A 17,003-nucleotide genomic window follows, 5' to 3' on the forward strand; every position below is an offset into this window, starting at 1 on the left:
ATTTGAATCCAGCCTTTTCTTCAATCATTTGGACATACGTAAAATAGAGTAATGCATTACTCCGCACCTTGTACATGTTATTATATAATTTCTGGAATAATACTGAAACTTTCTAAAACATTGAAAACAAGTTTACTATCTCCTATCATATTAAATTGGTAAAACGATACGCAGTATAAAGTGATATTAAGTTGCCTTTAATCTAAAATCAATAATTTGGCGGTCGGTATGTAAAAAAACCATTTGAAGAACATTTAATGACAGGTAAGTAATTGAAATAAAATAAAAAAAAGGTACGTTTGTTTATTTGATGTATATTATTGTGCTTTTTTTTAAATGGCGGTATTTTAATAGCAAAAGATAGGTATTTTTTAAAGAGGAAATGGTTCAGACATAACCAAGCTTAAAACATATCATTGGTTGGTGAAAATATATTTTCGTAAAGGAATTAATATTACATTTTAAAAATATAATTTTTACAAAATTACAAATACGTTATTTATAAAAAAAAAAATTAGTGGTTATGTGTACAAAAGTTAACAAAAGTAGATTTAAGTTGTGAGTGAACCCTTTTTTTTATAAATCTACGCTAACATAGGTATATTAATGAAAACAAAGAGGTTAATTACTAAAAATAGAAATCATTAGCATCATCATAATTCCCTTTCCACACCTAATGGTGCATAGGGCACTGCATTGGTACACCGATCGAGTCGTATCTTAATCATTTTTGTTACATGAAGGTAAGATTATGACGGTAGTCTTACGCTTAGAAGTACATGCATAATATTTCAGTATTTCAGCAAATTTCGAGAGAAAACTCACCATTCTATCGTTGTTCGATAATTTGCATTACTCATATTACTCGTATTATATCCTTAGTTCGTTTTTTGTGGCAGGTTAAAAAGTAAAAAAAGGTGAAAAGAATAAAGAGAATTGCAATTTTTGTTTTTGTAAATATTTAGCGCTTACGTATGAAATTTCCGATTTTACGTGTCGCGGTACTGATGCGGCGAGGACGGCACGCAACATTAATGAAATGCACGGTCTTAACACTAAAAGTAAACACACCGCACGTTTTTAGTGTGATCGCTTCTATTTGGAAAATTTCGACCTCAACAACGTACCCAGTGGAAGATCAAACAATCAGATTGAATATAAGAAATTAAAAACTGAGATGGATGCGGATCCATCTCAAACTACGGCTGAGCTGGCAGTAGTTTTCAACTTCAGTGACAAAACATTAAGTTATGACCATAAAGTTGTTGATTTAAAGAAGCTTAAGAAGTGAGTGCTTTATGAGCTGAATGAACGCTACCAGCAAGTTTGTGTCGATGCCTGCATTCCTTTCTTGACCCATAAATTGGAGTCAGGTCGTTACTTGCGACAAGAAATGGATCTTGTACGACAATCATAAGCGTTCATCACAAAGTAGTGGTTTGTAAAAGGGCTCATGCCTAACAATGCACGAATACACAGAACTCGTCGATGCACCGAACTGTACAGTTATATTATAAGGAAATACTATTAGAAATAAGAGAACAAACATTATTATTTCATTTAAATGTAAGTTATAAAATATTTGTGTAGCAGATAAGTTATCTCTTATAAAGTAATCTTATTTGAGTTGGCTTTAAAAAAGTTTTTTTTTTAGTATACGCATATTGTTTTAATTTTTTAATAATTCGATATAAGTTACGACTTTTATATATTATGTTTGTAAATGGTAACAATATAGTGGTCTTGTTTCGGAGTTATCCACTATAGCTTTATTACATTGGCATCAACTGTAACTGCAGATATTTACTATCTAGAATTGCAGCCAATGATGGAGAAGTTTGCAGTAAAATAACTGAAGCTGGTCAATTGAATATCGACATTGCTGCTTCATGACAACGCTCGGCCACACACTTCACGGCAGACGGTCTTAGCTGCAAGATCTGAAGTTGGAGACTTCCCATCACCCACCACATTTGTTGAAGCTTGTTCTGACTGATTAGCGTCAGCATAGATTGTTTCATATTCCAAAATATAGAACCAACCTGCCTATGGTTATGCCTGTTGGAAGGGCTACCACTATGCTGAACAACATCGCTCTGGATATTGATCTGTTCCATGTATCCGAAGGGGTTTCCTGGAGCAGGATTCTCCTACTACTTTGACATGAGTCTCTTTCATGTATTTTATTCTTTTTTGTAATATGTACGTATTGAATAAATGTTTGTATTCTTTTTTTTTTGTTGGATAACTTTTTACAGGGTTTTTTTTAAATTTAGAATAGTCGATGGAAAATGACTTTTTATTTATCGCCCCCCTCCCACATGCCTTTAACAGCAAAGGCATTAATTAACTGCAATAAAATGGTGAAATTGTATTGATAATATGGGAAAATATTTAGATTAATTAAAAAAAAATCTATCAAAAACGGCGATTTTATTGATAGGCTGCCAATACATATTTTAGATTCCTGTTCTTTCAATAATATTCTATTTTTTTAACGTACATACTTTTTATGACTTTTTTTTACTACTTTTATTTTAATATGTTTGCATTTTATTTAGGATGATTAATAAATCAGCAAGTAAATTGTCGACTCAACGGTCTTAAGACATAAATCAGATTAATAGGCATAAGGTTTTACACGCAAATATTCTTAGATATTTTAGACGCCAAAACGATAGATTAACGTCTCCCGTATTTTTTTCATAGCTAAACGTTTTAGTTTTTTTACATAGGATGAGCATAGCACATTGTTTTCGGAAGAAATGCACAGATTAAAGAACTTTTAAGATGAGATCTATTTTTATTAAAAACATTGCATACTTTTGCAACTTCTAATATTTTAAAAAGGATTTCTGGGTTTAAAGGCGCATTCAAGTTTTTAAAACTTTAGCATAAAAGAAGGTTTGTGAGATTTTATATTACAAAAGCGTAATACTACTTTCTTTTGTGTGTTTTGACGAAAGCACTTTCGTAATGCTTTCTCTAAAATCTAATTGTTTTGTAAATGCATCGACGTGTTTTATGAAAAGTAGAAACTACAATATTAAAAAAAAAATATGCGTTTTATTTAAGTTAGAAACATGTAAAATTTTGAATCTTTTGATTTGATTTAAAAATTAATCAAGTGGAAATAAAAGTAAAAACTCATAAATAAAAACAACCTCTTGGAGTAGTAGTTGGCGCGCTTCAGTACAATGTTTGAGATCCAAATTGATGCCCGCACAAAACATTTATTTAAGCCATAGTACGTATTTTATTGTTTTATGTTTTTATTTCTTGTTATATGTACATGATAAGACAGCAATAGGCTACAATGATTGTGTTGTGACGTATCCTAAGCATCATTTTGTGCAAATACGGTAGGTTGACGATATATATTGATTTGATTGTCATGTACATGTATTTTACTCACTGTGCATTCACATTGATTCTAAAGACCATTGTTTAACACCCCTTATTTATCGAATTTACGACTTTCATTGATTACCAATTTGCTTCCTTTAATTTCCCTTAGAAGATCCACTTTTTAATATCAGTATTAATTATGTTAAAAAGTGATGTTATGATTGGTTTATTTTAAGGGATCCATATATTTTGATTTTTATATCTTTAGATGTACGTAAGAGAGGAACATTTAAATAGTAATGTTTAGTTACTATAAAGAGTATTTTTTATAAGACAGATTTACCTAATACTATTTAGTATCAATTAATTAATGAGTATCAATTGAATAGTGCCCACGTAGAAGGATATACGTGATTTTGTTTTTTTTTTAGTAATTCAACAAAAACATTAAGGCAAAGCTCTGTGAAGTCAATTTTATCGTTTTAAAAAAATAAAAAAATAATGTTATTTGACTAAATTCAATGACTGTAAATGATACCTCGTTGCAAAACACTGTGTTTCAGGACCGGACCGCGAAACTTCAGAGGAACATTCCTCATGGCGGACTTGGAAAAAAATCCTAACCTTTTTTTTCAAAAACAATTTATTTTACAAAATCTTTTTTTTTCGTAATTTTAAAGCATCTTTCGACGTACCCTTATTCCCACCCTACTTAAAAAAAGAGAGAATAAACTTATTAGAACAACAAAACGATACGCACCCGTGGCGGACAAGGGAAGTGGCTGTGTAGGGGAAGGCTAGGGGTTTATGAAAGGGATGCTTGTCCGAGAAATAAAGAATTATCTCCATTTTGAGATTATAAAAAAAGGTTTTTTTCAAATGTTCACCATGAGGAATATTCCTCTGAAGTGTTGTGGTCTGGCCCTGAAACACCGCGTATATACAATTTTACGTTTAAATAAAACGGTTTTTTGTTATTTTTTGTTTTTATGATATATGCCTTTCCACGTGGGCATAATTAAATTATAGCAAGAAAATGCAATACTTACATGAATAGAACAGCAAGTAAACGTCGTTTCACGCCGGGATGCCGTTCCGAGAGACACCGGCGTAAAAAAATAGGCGTAAAATGAACACAAATATAATGGTAGAAATAAGGTTAGGTTCTGTGTCGAAATTCTAAAAAAAATCTAACATGTTTATTTAAATCATATCCATAAATATCTCAAATTAATTATAAATGTATGAAATAAATACAGTTTACGAGTCAGGTCACAGAAACATCACTTCGCGTAACCCAAATCAGAATAAATACTTCTAATGATTGAATTGTTACTTCTATACGGATAGTTGGGTAAATATCTAAGGTATACATTGATTGAAATTTCGAATTAAACATTTTCAAAATCCCATGAAAAATAAATGATGTAACTTACGTAAAAACACACGAAAATGCCTTTTCTATATGCATCTTTGTTGCTATTGCAGACATTTAATTCCAAAATCATTCCACAATCTAAGACAAAATAAATTAAATAATACTCTAAATGCGTTAAAATTGCATCAAAGTAATTCAATGTTCACTGTAATTCAGTTAAACCTTGTGAATAATTCGAATTCCTAAAATAGCCATTTTGTATGAACATTTACAAGCGCACGGCATGGCGCGGCGGTCGCAAAATTCTAAAATACATCAAAAATCAAAATCATTTCTCTTTCAGTACGGTTGAGACTTGGAGGTGGGATGACGTTTGTTGCGTTTGTGGAATTTTTTGTTTCGTCATACTTGGCCAGAACGAAAAAGTATGTACTTTAAATACCTAAAGCGCTTATTCCGTTTAGGTAGTATTGTGGCCTTAAATTCGTTTACAAAATAAATGATAATCTCATGAAAAAAATAATGTTATTTTTTATATTAAATAATAATTTACACACTTTTTTGAGAAAAGCATCCAATTTCATTTGCTTCGATTGTTGCTTCCTTTCTTGCAGAATCATTGCACAAGCTACATATATGTGAATGTTCTTTTAATTTTAATTTTAATAAAATAAAAAATACAATCGTACGTTTTTATTTTTTTAAAAAACAAAACTAACTCGGAAACAATTTCAAATACATAATAGGCTGCTCGTGTACACGGTAATAGAACAAAACAATGTGTAAAAGTGTGTCTGCTGCTAAAATTGCGGTGCCTACTGTCGTTTGGTGTTGGCTGAACCGGGGAATTCCACGCCGGCACCAATCGGCGTAAATCGAACCGGCGCAAAACAACTTTACTTGTACTTATTTTAAGCTTTACATAGAAAAAACCTTTTAAAAACGATCTAATAAGCCACATAATTTATAATGTATTTTACGTTTTGTATCAGATAGCTAAATAAAGATGCACAAACAATAAATACTCGTTAATGCGGGTTGCAGAACGAGAGTACGCGCGCATTATTTCAGTAACGTACGCCTTAAACTATACATATTAACAAATCAAAGCATTATTTTGTACAAACGTCGGGATACTCAACAATATAAACACTTAACATATTACAACAGAGATGAAGAACATTTAAGAAAAGGTAATATAGAAGTCTAGGCATCTAAAGGGCTTATGACCTGTCAATGGCTGGTTTAAGTGGCCACTTTACACACTGTGTAACATTCACCATTCTGCCTATATTTGAACATCTCTATTCCTTCAATTCTTTCATCTGTTGATGTTTGTGATGTTCACCTGCATAAATAAAGGTTTCAGCTCTTTAACTTCACTAACATCAACAGATGAAAAAAATGAAGGAATAAAGATGTTCAAATATAGGCAGAATGGTGAATGTTAACAGTGTGTAAACTGGCCACTCTAACCAGCCATTGACGAGTCATAAGCCCTGTAGATATCTAGACTTCTATATTACCTTTTCTTAAATGTTCTCCATCTCTGTTCTAATATTTTAAATTTAATAACTCCCACTTAATAATAACTTAATAACTCTTTGTCGGTCTCAAGGTGTAATGGTCAGAGCGTTTGCCTGCCATGCAAGAGGTCTCGGGTTCGATTCTCGACACGGTTGATGTGAAATATTTATCAAAAGGGTGTTCTCACACCGGAATATTTCAAAGTGCCTGGACTGGTACCTGAAGCGTAAGACTGATCATTTCACATTCATGTTACAAAAAATGTCAAGATACGCTGCAATTGGTGTACCAATGCAGTGTCCTAAGCACCATTAGTGCGGAAAGGGAATTATGATGATGATGAGAAACACGTCACGGTTTTTTAAACTCTAATAATATTTTATTGAAAATAATCAATCTATAATTTAAAGCTGCATAATTTTTTTTTTTTTTAATTCAATGAATATTTGCGTTCCTATGATTTACCCAAATATTTAATTTTGAGGGCCATTTAAAACGAGTTGTAAATAACTCACTATTAGAAAATGAGAATCAAGTTGGGGTAGAGTGACATACACGAACCACGGACCTCTGAGCCGTGAGTCCGTGACACTAGCCACGGGACCACAACTCGATTCAATGTAATTATTATTTTAATAATATAAGACTTGCGTACAAAAAATATAAACTGAATACAAAAAATTAATTTAAAAAGAATATAATAGATTTAAGAGGCGGTTTAAACATTATTGCGCCCTGCGAAAAACCCATCGAATATCTTATTTTTCAATCAAAGGTTTATCGTTTATTCACTATTTTAATTTTTAATAATACAAAACATTTAAAAGTTGCCTCTTGAAATTTAATTCTATGTGTTAGGAATACGTCATTAGCATTTCTTGTGAACACAACGGGATGTGTGGAAACACAATAGGTAAACGTACACGCTAGTCATTAGGTACATCTCATGTTCCGGCTCATTTCCGATTTAACGATGGAGCTGCAGACTACCAAGTTTGGTTGTTTGATTTGCTGTTACCGCTGTTCAATAGTATCTACAGATCTAAATATAACTTCTACGTCTAAATGATACAACTATTTCAAATATAATGTATATTGCATATTTAAACTTACGGTTCTTGACGATTTTAAAGTCGACCTTATAATAATAAATTATAAAAAGAACTTTAAAAAAAATTAAAATTAATTATTTTTTCTTTAATTAAAATAAAACAAAACATTAGTTTTTCGAACGAAATATTATTAAAAACCTGAAAACTACTTTCAATCAAGTAAATTGCAAAAAACATCAATTATGAAATATTAATAATTTTTTTTTTAAAATAAATATTTGAGTTCTTTTGATTTTCCCAAATATTTAATTTTGAGGGCCATTTTCAACGAGTTGTAAATAACTCACCATTAGAAAATGGAAACCGAGTTGGGGTAGAGTGCGATTCGAACCACGGGCCTTTGGTCCGTGAGTTCGAGACACTTGCCACAGAAACACAACCCAATTTTACTTCGCCGGACAGTTTTACATCTTAGACTTCTTTAACTCTTAAAAAATAAGACTTTGGTTAAAAATCCCTTTGTACGCGGTGGTGTAACATTGTGTTACCATTAGTAAAAGATGGAATATTCTAAAATTCAGACATTTGAAAGAAAAAACAAACACGGAGACATACTTTTTAATAATTTCTTTTCCATAATTTATGCAAATAAACATACAATGTAGCCCTGTAATAGCAAGATAAATAAAAAAAAAACAAAAATACGCCACTCCAATTACTCGCGTGCGTCCCCCATCACTGTCATCAAACGACTGAATCTATTGTACATAACACTCGCCACAGGACAGCGTCTGTCTTCCGTGTTATAAGTTATATCTTCGTGCTTTCTCTTATACAGATGTGTTACTGAATTAGCGGACATTCATTCTTCGCGTAGGAAGGATAAATATTTTTTGTATTTACATCCAGCATAGTTATATAAATTTTACTTTATAAATCCGAAGTGAAAATGTCCATTTTAAGATTCAAAAGAATACGAGTTCATCATTTAAAAAAATAATAGATATATATCAAGTCTTGTATTTTATGTCGACTAGTGTGAAATCAGTCACACAAAAGTTAAAAACACTAGAAATTCAAATAGAACACTTCAAGAGTATTTTTTAAAGATATATTTTTTTCTTTTTCAGTTTACAAAAACCAGTATTTTAATGGTTCCTTAATAATAAAAAAGAGAAATCACCGCTGGAACTGGTATAAAATACGTATATTTTTTTCTGTAAGTTAAAACTTGATTTTTTTTTACTTGATATAAAGCAGTGACGGGCGGTGGCAAAAACAGCAGAGGGGACAAAATAAGATTTCCCTAATGGCCTTCGCAGTGCAGATAAACCATATGTTTTGGGCTCAATCATCGCCTTGGCCAAGACAAAGAGAGTTTTTATTTTTTGTGTTTGTGTTGAATTAGTTACGTCATTTAAAATATATATTCATATAGATGCGTGTTTATACGTACATTTAAAATGTGTAAAAAGTTGATTTTACGATAATTTGATCTAGAAAAAACACCAATTACGCGATAAATGTTTTCAGTTTTATTTTATAAAAACGCGCTAATATCAAATACCCTGATGACGGATAACTCAACGTTCTCACTAATCAAAATTAAGTCCTCGATCCTTAAAAAAGTGAAAGGATCTTTCTTCACCGTTAAAGATAGTTACAATAACAATTATTAAACATCAATCTATGATGTGCAGAATTCACATTTCCATACTCTTATAACATACAAATAGATGTAATAAACGAAAAACGACATATTGAAATTAAACATGTTATTATTGAAATTAAACAACTAGGACTAGACAATTGACATGGACAATTCATATCAATAATTTAATTCGAAAAATAATAGCTTTATCAAATCTTTTTTCAAAACTCAAAAACTTTGTTCAGAAACGGAAAAAAAAAATATGTATGAAGCCACGTCAAATCTTGAATATGTTTTATGGAACAACCATTGGAAAAAGAAAATCAAAATGACATAAACAGACTGCAACGACAGGAAACAAAAATATTTAAGCCAGTATATGACTTCATTTATTTAACACTAACTAAAGAACTCGTTAAAAAATAAACAATTAAATTTCAATCATATTTTTCTATTAGAATCTTTAAAATTTATTCATAAGTTAGCCACTGATATCATTGTAGACAAAGAACTTAAAATTGTAATTAACATGACTATACAAGAATACTAAAACAACTTTACAAATCGAGAATTATAAATCGGGGACTGAAATTATACAATAAACTACCAGGCAAAAATAAACAAAAGACCCGGACAAACTTTTTATAAGATGTAAAAAATATTATTATAAAAACAGAGTATGAATAAAAAAATACAATTGTTTTTTTTAAATGTATGTAATAATACGTAAGTGTCAATAAACAAATTTTCAAATAAAAAAATATATCATATTGTGTAGGAAAAATAGATAATTGACGTCTTGTGAATACCGTAGAAATATTATGTCATGTATAAACAGTGCAACAAAAGAATAAACATTCGGAACAATTTTTTATCCTTGGAGAAGATTAAGGTCTTGTCGTCAAGTCATGCGTTTCTTTTGTAATCCTCATATCTCATATAAGTATCACTAATATGTTTAGTTTCACCGTTTAGGCTATTTTATGTTTCTCTTTTTATATTTTACACAAAATGAAATTTCTGATAGAGCAATTTTTCGTGCTATGTTAGTACGGTCGGTGCGGTGAGGAAGTTGAGTGCGGCGCGGGGAATGATTTGATATTATTATATGCGATAAAGATAGGGTGAAAAATAACTCTCATTTGAAGTTCCACAAGGGAGCACTTTGGGACCACTGCTGTTCTTGATATATTTTAACGAACTTTGTAACAAGCAGTCACTTGGACAGATTATTTCATTTGCAGATGATACGACTATAATATAAAGTGCATCAACTTAGTCAGAAACTCGTAAAAAAGCAAGTATTGACTTAAGTAATGTTTAAAAATGGCTAGACGAAAACCTATGGATTTTAAATTCGGATAAAACAAAGTGTATACGTTTTAGCACATCTTTCGCCGGACAACCTAATAAAATTTACCAACGTCAACTACATAATTGTTCAGTGATGGTGAATTGCAACTGCAAAAAACTGAGAAGTGTTCAAAGTATAAAATATCTGCAAATAACCATATACCAGTATTTGAGGTGGGATGACCACATTGAAAATATAACTGCAAAAAAACCACCCTTGAACCTGTAGCAATTGCACAGAAATCTTTAATCCGAGTAATTTTGAAAAAAACATTTCGTTATCCAAGTGACTTGCTCTTCAAAGAATTCAGGGCACTAAATATTATTCAACAATATATTATATTGAGAACGGTAGTCATTACACACATAAATAGAAACATTTACCCAAGCGTCAACCACAACCATAATATAAGATACTCAAATAGGGATTTGATACTAAGTGAAGGGGTCAACACTGTTCTAGCATCGAGATTACGCACACTATTACGTAGGCAAAAAGGTCCATAACCTTTTGCCAGAATCGTGAAAAGACGGGAGTGTTGTCAAGTTGCGGAAGGTGTTGACCTCGCTCTTTCAGGACATTGGTCGTTAGGAGTCAGAAAGGTTGATACATGCCGCGGATTGGAGATTCTTACTGGATGTCGAAAATAAAACATGAAAATAAACAATAAATTTAAAAAATTTAATGTATACAGATGGCAATCATAAAGTTTCGCATTATAAATAAATTGACTGTTTTATTAATGTATGTATTGTATGTGTATGCGCATATATATTTGTGTATGTGTGTATGTATACGTAGCAAAATGTGTATACGAGTAAGTTTATATTTTATTAGTCTGTGCTCTCTATTAATTTGTTAATTAATATTATATATTAGAATGAAATTGCCTAGCTTGTTAGCTGAGCAAAGTAACCGTTAAATTGTATTTTTGATAAAAGGTGTAAATAAATAAAAAAAATGATTATAGTTTTTTAAATTGTCTTATTAAATGCACCATTTCAGAAATTATTGGGGGTGCGTTGGCTCCTTGCTCGCTAGCAAAAGCCGTCCCTGGTTTGAAGTATGTTGAAGATTATTCACGTTTTTTTCCTTTAAAAACTGTTGCAAATAATCTGCCGTGCATTCTATAGACGAGGGCTCTATTCTCCGGAAGGATGGAATCCTGTTGTCTATAGACTCTCGTCCTGTGTAAGATAAAAGGGATGATATACGGAAAGCTGCTCTGTGTTTGCTCCTTGACAAGGAAACCATAGAAATCTCATAAAATAATGAAGAACTCGTTAATGAAGTCATATTCCCTAAAAATACATCTTCACTGATGCATGGCATGTATCTTTGTGGATTTATTTGAAACCCGCATATTTTTACCGTTGCCACGATTAAAAATGATTTTATATGTAAAACAGGTAAATTAAAAAATATTAACAAGTTTCTTTTTATTTAGAAATTAGTAGTTGCCTACGCATTCAATGCATTTTGTTCTAAATAGTGCAGTAGTGAATCAATACGAAAAATCTTATTGCTCATTTTGGTATTGTTTTAGTTCAATATATTTTATTTTTGTTTAAGGCACCGTTTTTTAACTTCTATCAATCAAAACATTCTAATTAGTTATTGAAGTTTCTAAGTAGAAATTTGTAATTATGTTTATTATAAACTGCAAGGTGACAGATTCATCCACTTAGTTTTACAAACCAATAAACCAGTTTGAGATGAAGTGAGAGTAATGAAACCGGTAATTGATCTAACAAACTTTGTTTATCAAAGTGTCTCCCTATCGTTAATTTAAAAAAAAAAGCTTTATCAGTTATGGTAAAACTAGCTTTGCACTGTTTGGCCATTTAACCGGATTGAAAAAAAATATAGGTGTTATAAATCAAATAAAATACGAATGTTAACGAAATATTTATATATTTAAAATGCGTTTAAATCTCGTTCAAACATAATTTAAGTTAAATTTTATGTTCTTTGTCATAATTTGATAAAACTTGATTGATTAATGTAAATTACCCACTTTTTAGTCTTCAGTCCGATGAAGAATATAAACCTGTGTGTGAAAGAGAACCAGAACCCTCAATGAGTGTTAAAGATGTGATTGCTACCTGTTTTAAGGTAAAAATCCATCTTAAACTTATGTTTAACATTCTTGAGGTCCTGGGTTCGATTCTTGGCAGAATGAATGTGAAATATTTATTGATATTTCTTTGTTCCTGGACTGGGATCTGAAGCGTAGGACTGATTACCTTACTTTTGTACAATAATTTTGTACGGATAATTAAAATACCCTGAATTTGGTTTACATATGCTGTGTTCTATATAGCACTGGGAATTTTGATTGCGAAACAATCCAACTGCTCGGTTTTTTGGTAATAAACAATTTGTGATTCCCAATTTTAGCCAAGACCTAGAGGAAAAAAAATTGGTCTAGATCAAAACCCACATTAAAAATGATTTAATGAAATTAATTGCAATTTCTTCAAATCTAAAAGTATATTTTGATTATTTAAAATGTCGTCTAGCTCGGGTGAGAATCTATTGCCCTTCAAGTTTGCCGGTGGCGGCGGCATGCACTGTTATTTCAATGTTTTTATGCATTGTAATAAACAATGGCTCGGACCGACCGACCTGGCCGGTGATAAACGTGACGCGGGAAATTCTAAAACAATCCTCCCCTTGTTTGCTCCCTGTGTACGGTGTAGCTCTGTCTCATTTATATACGTACACATCAACAGAAGAGAGCGTCTACCCTGTCTTCACACATGGGAGGTATAAATTCTGTAGCATTTAATTTCAGGTATTGCGATCAATCCAATATATTATGTATATATTAATCAAATCTAGAACATTTTAAAGAAATTCATAAGGAGCCTGGAATGTTGTTATGATAACATTGGAAATGATTAAGGTGAATCTTTGGTTAATGTTTAATAAAGAAACATTACAAAAAAGGCGTCTTACTTGTAATTCAATTTTCTTTTTCAAAATTTTTAATAATACGGTTGATCGCCGTATCTTTCACAAAATATTCGCTTTACCAGATTGAATTCCGTTTTTTATTTATTGACTTGTAAAATCAATTCTATACCTTAAATTCGTTTATAAGACGTACCAGTCAAAATTTTAATGGAATCAGTATTAATGTAGACATTTTTAACTGAATATTGCATTTTTACATAAAAAAATCATGGAGTCGATTGTTTGCGATAGTTGCTGAGTGTACAATGTACACCTTGAGTGGTTTAAAGTATATATACGTAAATCATGTAATTATTTATGTGTTTGTGTATGTTTTATGCCAGATGTCAACGATTGTTCTTTTGTCACTTAAGTTTTTTTCAAAGTAATTTTTGTTACTTTTGACATTTACGTCTTTTATGAAAACATAACTTTTTTGTGTTGGAAAGTCTTCGTTTTTAATACTTATTATGTTTAAATGTGTGATTTCTGAATAAAATAAAATAAAATAAAAATAAAATGGGAAAAACGAAGTCCTCTTCATTGTAAAATCCTGAAAAATGAAAAATTTATTTACTAAATGTTTTAAATTTTTTATATAAAACCACTTACCGACTTTTCTTCGGTTTCGAGACGTACCCGTCTGTTCATGAGGACGCCAATTCTCTTTTAGCACCTTCACAGCTGTTGCATAAAAATGTAAAACTATCAAGCCGATTTAAAACCACTCTTACATGCACTGATCAGTTTATGAAAATGCTTGATGTTGTGGGAGAAATAGTGGAAAATAGAGAGAAGGGATGAAGAGAGAGACGTAAGTCAAATAGGTATAGGGTGACCATTACGATGGAACAAAGGATGTGATGAACAACAATAAAGATGGTATTCCCATCATTATTTTACCACCATGCCTAGGCGTAACTTTATACCAAGCTAAGAAGTTAGGCCCTATGCATGAAGGAGGAATAAGAAATATATTTTATGCTGAATTCCTGTGCAGCTATCCACTTAGTTACATTCACTTTAAACGTGTTTAAGCTGTTTGCGATATTCCAACTGAGTGTACACTCTCGGAGCAATAACATTAAATTGCCTTTGGGCAAGACTTGTTCTTGCACATTGTTTGAGGATAAGTGGTTGGGGCATTTGTTTACCATGCTTGAGGTCCCGAGTTTGATTCTTAAGAAGATCGCCGAGAAATATTTGTTTTGAAAGGTAGTTTTACACTTAAATGTTTCACTGTCCCTAGTCTGACTGTCAGATGAAGTTTATGAACTATCACGTCACTTTTACATATCAAATTTATTATTTTATATTTTGATTAAAATTTTGTTTGGAAAACCAATAGTTCTACATATCTTAAGTTAACATAAGAAATATTGCATCAACTCAGAACCAATAAAATGTTTTCACAAATGGTACACGGTAAGCAAAAAAATAGAATACAAATACATTGTAGATATAATATGATGATTGACCTTAATACAAAATATAAAAACAGTACAGAAAACAAAAAACATACTTGTAGGGCGGAATAAGAGAGCGGATGCATATACAGAGGATTAGGAAGGGAAGGGAGAGATCAAATATATATTATAATACCTGTCAAGCTGCGTAATGAATTTCACGTGATAATTTCAGTTCTGACAGTGTAATATTTATACAGTCTAGATCCTTTAATGTAGTATTGTATACTGAAAAAGTCCTACGGAAAATAGCATTTTCATAACCAAATTGCATTTAGTATTCCAATGGAGTATTTCATGCACTATCGGGTATTATGATGATGATATTAAATATTTTAGATATATATTATAAAATTTAAAAAAATATTGAGTTATAAATTAAATATCAAAACTTTATTTTCAATCAAATAGTTTATTAACTCTCAAAAGGCTTCTACATTATTAAACAATGTACACATATAAAAATAGAATCTAGAATAATTAAAAAAGCTGAATAAAAATGCTAGAAACTCAATAATTATTTTGAAAAAATTCTAAATACTTGGTTTTTGAAGTTTGATAAAGTTATAGCCAATACATTCGATTTTTGTTCATCTGTGTGCTTGTTCCCGAAAAAGTGAATTCTGTTGTCTGAGTCTTTTGTTTAGTTTTGTCTGGTAGTTTATTGTATTATTTCAGTCCCTAGTTTATTAGTCTTTACTGTCCTTATCTTGTATATATTAAACAATTAAGATATTTTCATTAAGATTTATTCACATAATTTATTTCATAAATATTATAATGCCTCATTGGCTTATTAGACACATCAAAATAGATTCATTTGACCAAATAAGGAACATCAATAAGAATATTTACAGCTTTATACATTGAGGGGAGATCCTCAAGCCCACTATCTACCCGCAGCTGTTATAGAGTTCTGGGGGACTCTCTGTCAACTGCGCATAGAGGAAAGTTATTATAAATATTCCTAAGGAATACAAACTCTATGCAGATTAAGGGGGAGAGGAGGAGGACGTATGGACAGAGGCCAACACGTCGTCCCCACCTTTCAAGATCCCCTCAATGCCTCAACTTACAACTTTATACAAAAAGAGATCAGATATTATTCTTCTATCGATTTTCGAAAAGTTAATTCAAAGTTTATAAGATACGATTATAGTTTATATTTTCTCGCAGCAAATCCAGTTACAATTTATGAACCATAGACATTTATGTTAGATTTTTTCAATCTTGTTACAATGGGTAGCATAGAGAGGTGACTTAATTAAGAATTGTATTCTGACTCTTAGCCAATGAAAATATATAATTTTTGCAAACAGTATTATACTATTAGTCTCTCTTAATATTATGAACACTTATGTCTGAACATCCAATGGCAAATTGTTAGTTAATATCATTTTGAAAAAAGACGTACTGAATATTTTAATTTTTAAAAACTTAAAATTTAATAAAAATATGATGAATGTTTCTTTCATACGATAAATTATCCAAATCAGCCTTAAACGTGCCAAAAAAATATTTATTCTTAACGGTGGTAGCTTCGAAGTTATAATCGCAATTTCTCAAAACGAATATGTTCTTATTAAAAAATGTTTTTTAATTTGAGCGTAAGCGCAATTTGTTTGTATTTAAAATTTGAACGCCTGAAGTGTTATAATTTAATTCAACGAGAACATGACTTAATGAAGGTACATTAAACATGCATTTGCTTATAGCATTTCTAGATTTAATAACGCAAAAACAGCCTGGTATTAATTTTTAAAACCCGGTTTCAAAAACATTCCAGCTTTCATTATACTAATTAAATTAGTAAAAATGTTACGAAACATAAGTAATATTTTTTCGTTCTTTATTTGATTATTTCATATTTTCTTTTTAAAAAGCTTGAATATTATTTATATTCACAAGTCTGAAGATATTCGATAGAAGTTTAAAGCGCAAATTGTTAAAAAAAAAAAAATAGTTAAAAGTATCGAATCGGGTTGCTGTGCCGTAGTTAGTGTCGCCGATTCATGGAACATTATTTTTTTTTTACATTTTTTTTTAGCACCACAACAGGCCAGGAGGCCTTATTACAGTGGTGAATTACATCACAGAGCACCCAGGGTTGAGAAAAATTACATTTTATTTTTTTGTGTTCTCACCGGGAATCGAACCCGGAACCTTTCGTGCGTGAGTCAAGCGTCTTGACCACTACACCACGGAGGCCGCCAACAGGGGTCCATGGTTCGAATTCCACTCTACCGTAATTTGATTCTCATTTTTTAAT

General features: G+C 31.1%; 1 protein-coding gene across 1 annotated transcript in view; it reads left to right on the forward strand.

Moving 5' to 3' along the window:
• The window catches only part of LOC148279673 (uncharacterized), a gene marked incomplete at its 5' end in the record, with an annotated part of 532,408 nt that overhangs the window by 98,488 nt on the left and 416,917 nt on the right, over positions 1-17,003 (forward strand). The gene's annotated exons all lie outside the window — the stretch shown is intronic.

The sequence above is a fragment of the Micrasema longulum genome, unplaced genomic scaffold (genome assembly GCF_059751315.1).
Source record: "Micrasema longulum isolate JH-2025_06_02 unplaced genomic scaffold, ASM5975131v1 h1tg000682l, whole genome shotgun sequence".
Taxonomy (NCBI): domain Eukaryota; kingdom Metazoa; phylum Arthropoda; class Insecta; order Trichoptera; family Brachycentridae; genus Micrasema; species Micrasema longulum.